Raw genomic sequence first — 8,691 nt, 5'->3', positions numbered from 1 at the left:
GGCCCTCAAAAACAAGGAAGGAAAAATGGACATCAGCCCTAACCCCCAGCTTGCAAACACAGGAACTAGGCCATCAGACCAACCCACAGCCAATCACAGCTTGAAGGCAATGAAAAATGTTATCCCACATTCTCCTCTTTGGCTTCTGCTGACCTGTTCCTCTTGAACCTGGATTAAATAGAATTCAGGCTCATGTCCATCACCAGTTTCTGGCGTTATTCTTGTGAATGGACAATATATAACTGTTATTGCATAAAGTCAAAGTAAAGGGCCATCAATGCATTCTACCTCTTATTTAGCCACAACTATTGAACAGGTCTACACGTTCCGTTCTCATAGCCCCACGTCTGGGAGTAGTTCATACCATCACAGGGAATGCTGGAGAATCTCAGCTGGTCTGACAGCATCTGCGGAGAGAGAAACAGAGTTAAGGCTTCAAATCTGGTCTGAACCACTATGGGTAGTAGCACATGGGAATACAGAGGGTTAGAGACTTTGTGTTTGAACTTCTTATGTCCCATTTCCCTTAGTCCCAGGATAACACAAATCAGCTTAACTTTATGCTTGCTCTCTCTGCTGAATTCTTTTCCCACTCACCCCCGCCCTATTAGTTTAATAATTCATCATCCCACTTGGTTCATTAAACGGACTGATATTGCATTGGAAATCGTGATTAATCATGTTGAAAGGAGTAGGGCAAAATATGGGTTCTTGGGCCTTTCTTGGAGTTTACTATTCATTTTCTTTAATTACATCCTTGAATGTGTAACTGACTTTCTAATTACAGCTAGCAAATAGCTGTTTTGTAAAAGATAATAGATGAGGTCTAGCTTAGTGGCTGAAAAATCATTATTATTCTTTAATAGAGTGTCATTTACAGCAGGTATGAATTATTTATTGCTATGATTAGTGCAAAAACTGTTATTAGGAGTTGTCACAATAAGTTTCCTTGTCTGTACTCTAGTTTAATTGAGCCCCATTATGAAGTTCCTACATTACGAGTCTGTAATTTAGGTTTTCAGCTGAACCTTTGTCTTTGAAGGTGTGTGTGAACAAACTGCAAATGAGGTTACCCAGGAAGACTTCTGTCATGACGAATGATTAGCAGAATTCAATTAATAAAGGTGACTACGACAAATTATTTCTCTTTTATCGACCTTTACAGAGAAATTTAAAGGCTTATGTGATGTTTTATATGAAATCTTATCTCAAGGTTGTACTTTATGTAATCTGATTCAAAATAATTATATGAAAGATTCTGACAGAAGCCAGATATTGCTGTTACATTATCTGATGCACTGCAGGTTGTCAGCCTCCAGTATTGAAAACAATTCTATGGAGCTGTTGTACTGGGCTGTGGTTACCAACCACTGATAGTTTGTGTTTTGGTGAGAAATCCTTCTTTCTACTCTTTTAAAACAAGACCTAAGGTCATTTTTAAAGAGTCCCTGATGGGGCACTGTAAGAAAAATACAAACTAACTCTTCTATTGGGCAGAAGATGCAAATGTTTAAAATACATGTACTAATAAATTAAAGAACAGCTTCTTCCCCGCTCATATCAGATTTTTGAATGGACCTCTCTGAAATTGGAGTTGATCTTTCTATGCACCTTCTCTATACATTCTGCGTTCTGTTTTATTACCCTAATGTACTTACATAAGGTATGATTTATATGGTTAGCACACAACCAATACTTTTCATTGTATCGTACATGTGACAATAATAGATCAAATCAAATTAATGGTCAAACTGTCTCTTTATGTTAAATAGAGTTATAGAGTCATAGTTATCCTAAATGAATCTGGTCATTTGACCCATATCCCTCTAAACCCTTCCTATTCATATATACATCCAGATACTTTTTAAATGTTGTAGTTGTACCAGCCTCCACAATTTCCTCTGGCAGTTTATTCCATCTTTACACTACTCTCTGTGTGAAAACATTATCCCTCAGGTCCCTTTTAAATCTTCCCTTTCTCATCTTAAGCCTATTCCCTCTGATTCTGGACTCTCCTACCTTGGGGAAAAGATCTTTAAGGGTTTGAGCTATAGGGAGAGGCTGAATAGGCTGGGGCTGTTTTCCCCAGAGCGTTGGAGACTGAGGGGTGACCTTATAGAGGTTTATAAAATCATGAGGGGCATGGATAGGGTAAATAGGTTTGGTGTTTTCCCTGGGGACGGGGAGTCCAGAACCAGAGGACATAGGTTTAGGGTAAGAGGGGAAAAAATATAAAAGAGACTTAAAGGGCAATCTTTTCACATAGAGGGTAGTGCGTATATGGAATTACCTGCCAGAGGAAGTGGTGGAGGCTGATACAATTACAACATTTGAAAAGAATCCGAATGGGTATATGAATCGGAAAGGTTTAGATGGATAAGGGTCTAGATTAGACTGGTGCTGGAAACACACAGCAGGTCAGGCAGCAGCCGAGGAGCAGGAAAATCGACATTTCGGACAAAAGCCCTTCATCATGAATAGGGCCAAATTCTGGCAAATGAGACTAGATTAATTTAGGATATTAATTTGATTGTCATGGAGTTGGATGGAAGGGTCTGTTTCTGTGGTGTACATCTCTATGACTCCATGACTGTGTACCAATGCCTTCTCCACTACCCTGACCACCTGCAACTCCACTTTCAAGGAGCTAAGAACCTGCACTCCAAGGTCTCTTTGTTCAGCAACATTCTGCAGGACCTTACCATTAAGTGTATAAAACCTGCCTAATTTACCTTTCCAAAATACAGCACCTCACATTTATCTAAATTAAACTCCATCTACCATTCCACAGCCCATTGGCCCATCTGATCAAGATCCCATTGTACTCCGAGGTAACCTTCTTCGCTGTCTACTACACCTCCAATTTTGGTGTCATCTGCAAACTTACTAACTTCACTTCCTATGTTCAAATTCAAATCATTTATATAAATGACAAAAAAGCAGTGGACCCAGCACCAATCCTAGTACAACACTACTGGTCACAGGACTCGAATCTGAGAAGCAACCCTCCACTACCACCCTCTGTCTCCTATCTTCGAGCCAATTCTGTATCCAAATGGTTAATTTTCCTGTATTCCATGAGATCTAACCTTGCTGACCAGTCCACCACGAGGAACCTTGTTGAATGCCTTACTGAAGTCCAAATAGATCACATCCACTGCTCTGCCCTCATCAATCCTCTTTATTACTTCTTCAAAAAACTCAGTCAAGTCTGTGAGACATGATTTTCCATGCACAAAGCCATGTTGGGTATCCCTAATCAGTCCTTGCCTTTCCAAATGCATCTAAATCCCGTCCCCCAGGATTCCCTCTGTCAACTTGCCCACTATTGATGTTAGGCTCATCGGTCTATAGTTCCCTAGCTTTTCTTTACCACTTTTCTTAAATAGTGGCACAATGTTAGCCAACCTCCAGTCTTCTGTCACCTCATCTGTTACTATCAATGACACAAATATCTCATTAAAGGGCCCAGCAATCACTTCTCTAGTTTCCCATAGAGTTCTAGGTTATACCTGATCAGGTCCGGTGCATTTATCCATCTTTATTTGTTTTAAGACATCCAGCACCTCCTCCTCTGTAATATGGATATTTTTCAAGATGTCACCATCTATTTCCCCACATTCTGTACCCTCCATGTCCTTCTCCACAGTAAACACTGATGCAAAATACTTGATTAGTATCTCTCCCATCTCCTGTGGTTCTACACATCGGCTGCCTTGCTGACCTTTGAGAGGTCCTATTCCCTCCAGTTACCCTGGAGGGAATATATTTATATTATTTATAAATATATTAATATATTTATAAAATCCCTTTGGATTCTCCTTAACCCTATTTGCTAAAGCTACCTGATACCCCTTTTTTGCCCTCCTGTTTTCTCTCTTAAGTATACTCTTACAAAGTTTATCATCTGCCTTCCGTGTTAAGTCTCTTGCACTGAAATAAATACAGTTTAATTTATCAGTTCTACCTTGTTCTCTGCTTTGTCCCTGCCTGTGCTGATATTTGACTCACTCTTTTTTCAAACTGTACCAGTGTCAGATTGATCTCTTTCCTCGATCTCCCTGGGTACTACCTCCCCACCTTATTTGTTTAAATCCTCTTGAGCAGCTCTAGCCAATCTCCCTGCCAGTATATTAGTCCCCTTCCAACTCAGATGCAATTTGTCCTTCTTGTACAGGTCACTTGTACCCCAGAAGAGATTCCAATGATCCAAACATTTGAACCTTTCTCCCTTGTACCAGCTCCAAAGCCACACATTCATCTGCTCTATCCTTCTATTCTTCCCCTCACGAGCTCGTAGCTCTGGGAGTAACCTAGATACTACTACCATTAAGGGCATCCTTTTTAAATACCTGTCACTTTTTTTACATAAAACCTTAAGTTATCGTGGGACTGTGACTTGAAAGAAGTTCTGATATTTACATATTAATGAATCAAAACCTGCAACCCATTCTGAGTGATTAAAGACTTAAGAGCAATCCAGGTTTGTTCAATTCTTCGCGTTAGTTGTATGACACTTTGATCTTTTACTATAAACTCTGTGTCCTATGATTCTGTCCTACTAATTACCTGATGAAGGAGCAGCAGTTCGAAGGCTTATACTTCCAGATAAATCTGTTGGACTATAACCTGGTGTTGTGTGATTTTTAACTGTGTCCACCCCAGTCCAATACTGGCATCTCCATCTCATCAGTTGTGACATAGGTTGAAAGATCAACAAGGTCATGTTGGAGCTATATAGAATTTTAGTTAGATTAGATTAGAATAGATTTCCAACAGTATGGAAACAGGCCCTTCAGCCCAACAAGTCCACACTGACATTCCAAAGAGTAACCCACTCAGACCCATTCCCCTACCCTATATTTAGCCCTGACTGATGCACCTAACATGATGGGCAATTTATCATGGCCAATTCACCTGACCTGCACATCTTTGGATTGTTAGGCCACAGCTGGAGTACTGTGCGTAATCTCAGTCTCCACACTATTGGAAGGATGTGATTTGCTGGAGGAGGTGCAGACATCAGGATGTTGTCTGAGATGGAGCAGATTAGAAATAAAGATTAGCTGGATAATCTCGGGACATTTTGTTCAAAGCAGTGAAGGCTAACAGGGGACCTGATAAGATTAGGAGGGGCATGGGCGGATTGGATTGGAAGCAGTGGTTCCCTTTAGTTTAAAGTGAAAAACAGGTGGTGGGAGGCTAAGTTGCACTACCTGGGAGGGTAGTTGAGGCAGGAAACCTCATAACATTCAAAAACTTATTTGGATGAGCACTTGAAGGGTCATAATATTCAAGGCAATAGGGTATTGTGGGAAAGTGGGACTGGTGTAGATCATGGTGTATGTTTGGTCGTGCAGACTCAGTGGTTCGAAGGGCCTCTTCTGTACTGTGTGATCATATAATTTTATGATTTTCACATAAATCCCTTTCATTTATAACTTATTGAATGTCACTGGCTCTGGGACTACCAACACCTGAACCTTAAAATTCCTATCCTTGGTTTCAGATCCCTTCATGTGTTTGTCTGTCCCTTTTGCCAAGGTATGTAACTCTTGAAGCTCTTTGATTACACATTACATGTGGGTGATAAATTAGCCCTGAACAATTTAAATAGCCAAATAGGTTTTAGAAGTGACATCCTGGTATTTGGCCAGGAAATTAAAGTAAACAAAAATGCAAAACTGGAACAAAATAGAAAAAATGGTAAAACAGACGGTATTACAAAAAGGGTAATGAGAAAAAAAAACACTTGTGCTGAATCCACAGTTTTTGTTTTAACAATAATTTTTGGTTAAATTGTATGGTGGGGATCAACACTGAAAACTGTTAATGATGATATTGTAAATGGAACACCTATTGAATAATTATTTGGCATCAGTAGTCACAGTAATGAAAGAGGTCAACAGACAACCCAAGGAAACAAATATTTAATCAAGACAGGGCTCGTGAAAATTAATGCGAATGAAGAAAAAGTAATTAATAAAATAATAGCTGTGTTAAGAGTGATAAATCCCCATTTAGCTTTCATCTCATGGTTTTACAGGAAGTGGAGAGAACACTGCAGATGCCCTATTTATGAAACTGGTAAGGCTGTCTCAATGTGGGAAAACCCGTAGGGTGGAAAATTGTTCTCATTGATCATACAAGGAAGTTGAGAGATGAATGCCGATGAATTATGGACTAGTCGTCAGATAAATACTGGTGCATCGAGGGAAAAGTGCCCAAGTGCCTTGAAACCTTTCAGCTGCTCAAAGACTATTAGCATGGACTGAGCTCAAAATGTTTCTGTCTCTTTCTCTCTCTGTGCAGATGCAGCCAGACCTGCTGAATTTCTCCAACACGTTTTGTTTTTATTTCAGATTTTCAACATCTGCTGCATTTTGTTTTTATAAGGAGGAGATTTAGGATGGTTTGTGTCTTAACTTGCAGACGGAAAGTTGTAGATCATGCAATTAAAGAAAAATGCTTGAGTGATAGTAGGTCTCATGGACTCTTGTGAGGATCTGAGCAGGGCCTTACCTGTTTCACCATATTTATTTCCATCTGGAATGGGATCAAAAGCCACAATCCACATTTGCTGATCACACAAAGGGAGTAGCACTGGAAGAAAGTAAATTGAAACATAAGTATAAAAAGGGATGTTGGTCAAGAAAGCAAAAAACCAAAATTATGGTAATTCAAGTTCAATGTAGGAAAATTTGAGATTATCCACATGGCACCAAAAAGGGTATTTAGATTTAGATTAGATTACATTACAGTGTGGAAACAGGCCCTTCGGCCCAACTAGTCCACACTGACCCGCTGAAGCGCAACCCACCCATACATTTACCCCTTACCTAACACTACGGGCAATTTAGCATGGCCAATTCACCTGACCTGCACTCTTTGGACTGTGGGAGGAAACCGGAGCACCCGGAGGAAACCCACGCAGACACGGGGAGAACGTGCAAACTCCACACAGTCAGTTGCCTGAGGCGGGAATTGAACCCGGGTCTCTGGCGCTGTGAGGCAGCAGTGCTAACCACTGTGCCACCGTGCCGCCCACATGGTTCTAAATACTGTAAAATTAGAAAGTGAAATCCCAAAGTTTAAGATTTCATGAAAAGTAAGGATAAGTCGTATTTGTTAACATGGTAATACCGGTGGATAATTTCTTGCACAAATGCAGATAAGTTAGGGATATTATAATCAGAGACTTCCTGTGTGCCTGTCTGTAACAAAAATAGCCTCTGTCCTCACAGGGCCCTTTCAGGTCTTTACATAGGAATGGACACCAACTTAGGCTCTAACCTTTGCATCGCACTTGAATACCACCAATGTAACATTTTTATTTAAAAAGGAAAGGAGATAAAGTACGGATAACTATGGGCCAGCTGGCTTAACATCTGCATTTGGGAAAATATCAGAGTCTATTATAAAGGATGTAATAACATAATCAAGCAGAGTCAACCTAGTTTCATGAAGGGGAAATCATAACCAATGAATTATTACTATTCTTTGAGATGGTAACAAGCAGGATAGAAACTCATGGTGTGTCACTGGGATCAGTGGTGAGCCAAAACTAAATGCAATATATATGAACAACTTGAATGAGGAAAGTGAATGCACTACAGGTAAATCTGAGGATGATACAAAAAGAGGGAGGAAGGCACATGTTGAGAATAACACAAAGATACAGATAGGTTAACTCAACGGGCAAAAACTTGGCAGATTGAATATGGTGTGAAAAAAACCTATATGCACTTTGACTAGAAGAACAGAGGAATTGAATATTATTTAAATGGAGAAAGACTTGAGAAAGCTAAGGACCACAGGAATTTGGGAGTCCTTGTCCCTGAGTCAAAGTTCAGTGGGTAATAGCAAGGTGAAAAGGATATAGAGTTCAAAAGTAAGGAGATTTTGCTGAAACTTTATAAGACACCTAAGACACTACTGTGAATAGTTCTGGGTCCCTAATCTAAGACAAGATACACTGGCATTGGAGGTAGTCCAGAGAAGATTCACTAGGCTGATACCGGATCTGGAGGGACTGTCTTATTAGAAAAGTTTGTGTAGGTTGGGTCTGCTCTTGTAACAATACAGAAAAGTGTGAAGCAACCCTATTGACATATACAAGATTCTTAGTGAGCTTGACAGGGTACATGCAAAAAGATTGTTTCCCACTTTTGGAGATCCATTTCCATCTCTGATCCATCGCTTCCTCACAATCAAGCTCCCCTCCCCACGGATCTAAGGTTCACTTCTTAAAATGAAGGGATTGCTCATTTAAGATAGAAATTAGGAATTTTTTTTCTCACAGAGGGCTGGAACACTTTTCTCAAAAGGTAGTCGAGGCAGAATGTGTGAATATATTTAAGGAAGTGGTACATGGATTCTTTATAAATTGAGGGCTAGGAGGGAAATAAATGGATTAATTGACTTACTCCTGCTCCTAATTGTATGTTCAGATGAATATCCCAGTGCAAGCCTTGACTCCCCGAATCCCTCCCATGGACCCAAATCCTCCAATCCCCAGATTCGACATGCTCCCCTGAACTTACCTCTAACACTTCTGACACTTCCCCACTCCTCAGCTATAATTCCTGTCTCGTTCAACTCAACAACATTTAATCAGCATATGCCCTTACCAACCTTTAACCAAACAACCTGCTTTCATAGCCCCTGATTCCCCCTTTGACCTGACCCCTA

General features: G+C 40.2%; 1 long non-coding RNA gene across 1 annotated transcript in view; it reads right to left on the bottom strand.

Annotated features, from left to right (window-relative positions):
• Positions 1–277: 277 nt before the first annotated feature.
• Positions 278–8,691, bottom strand: part of LOC148148376 (uncharacterized) — a 64,121-nt gene continuing 55,707 nt past the window's right edge. Inside the window, exons 2-3 of the long non-coding RNA XR_015759050.1 lie at positions 6,523–6,603; positions 278–407 (exon numbers count right to left, since the gene is read on the bottom strand). This is a non-coding gene — a long non-coding RNA (uncharacterized LOC148148376). The remainder of the gene's footprint in view (positions 408–6,522; positions 6,604–8,691) is intronic.

Source organism: Chiloscyllium plagiosum, unplaced genomic scaffold (genome assembly GCF_037043375.1).
Source record: "Chiloscyllium plagiosum isolate Xiang-an unplaced genomic scaffold, Cpla_swu_hap1 HiC_scaffold_13, whole genome shotgun sequence".
Lineage (NCBI taxonomy): Eukaryota > Metazoa > Chordata > Chondrichthyes > Orectolobiformes > Hemiscylliidae > Chiloscyllium > Chiloscyllium plagiosum.
The sequence above is the reverse complement of the archived record's forward strand: the minus strand, read 5'-3'. Positions and strand labels throughout refer to the sequence as shown.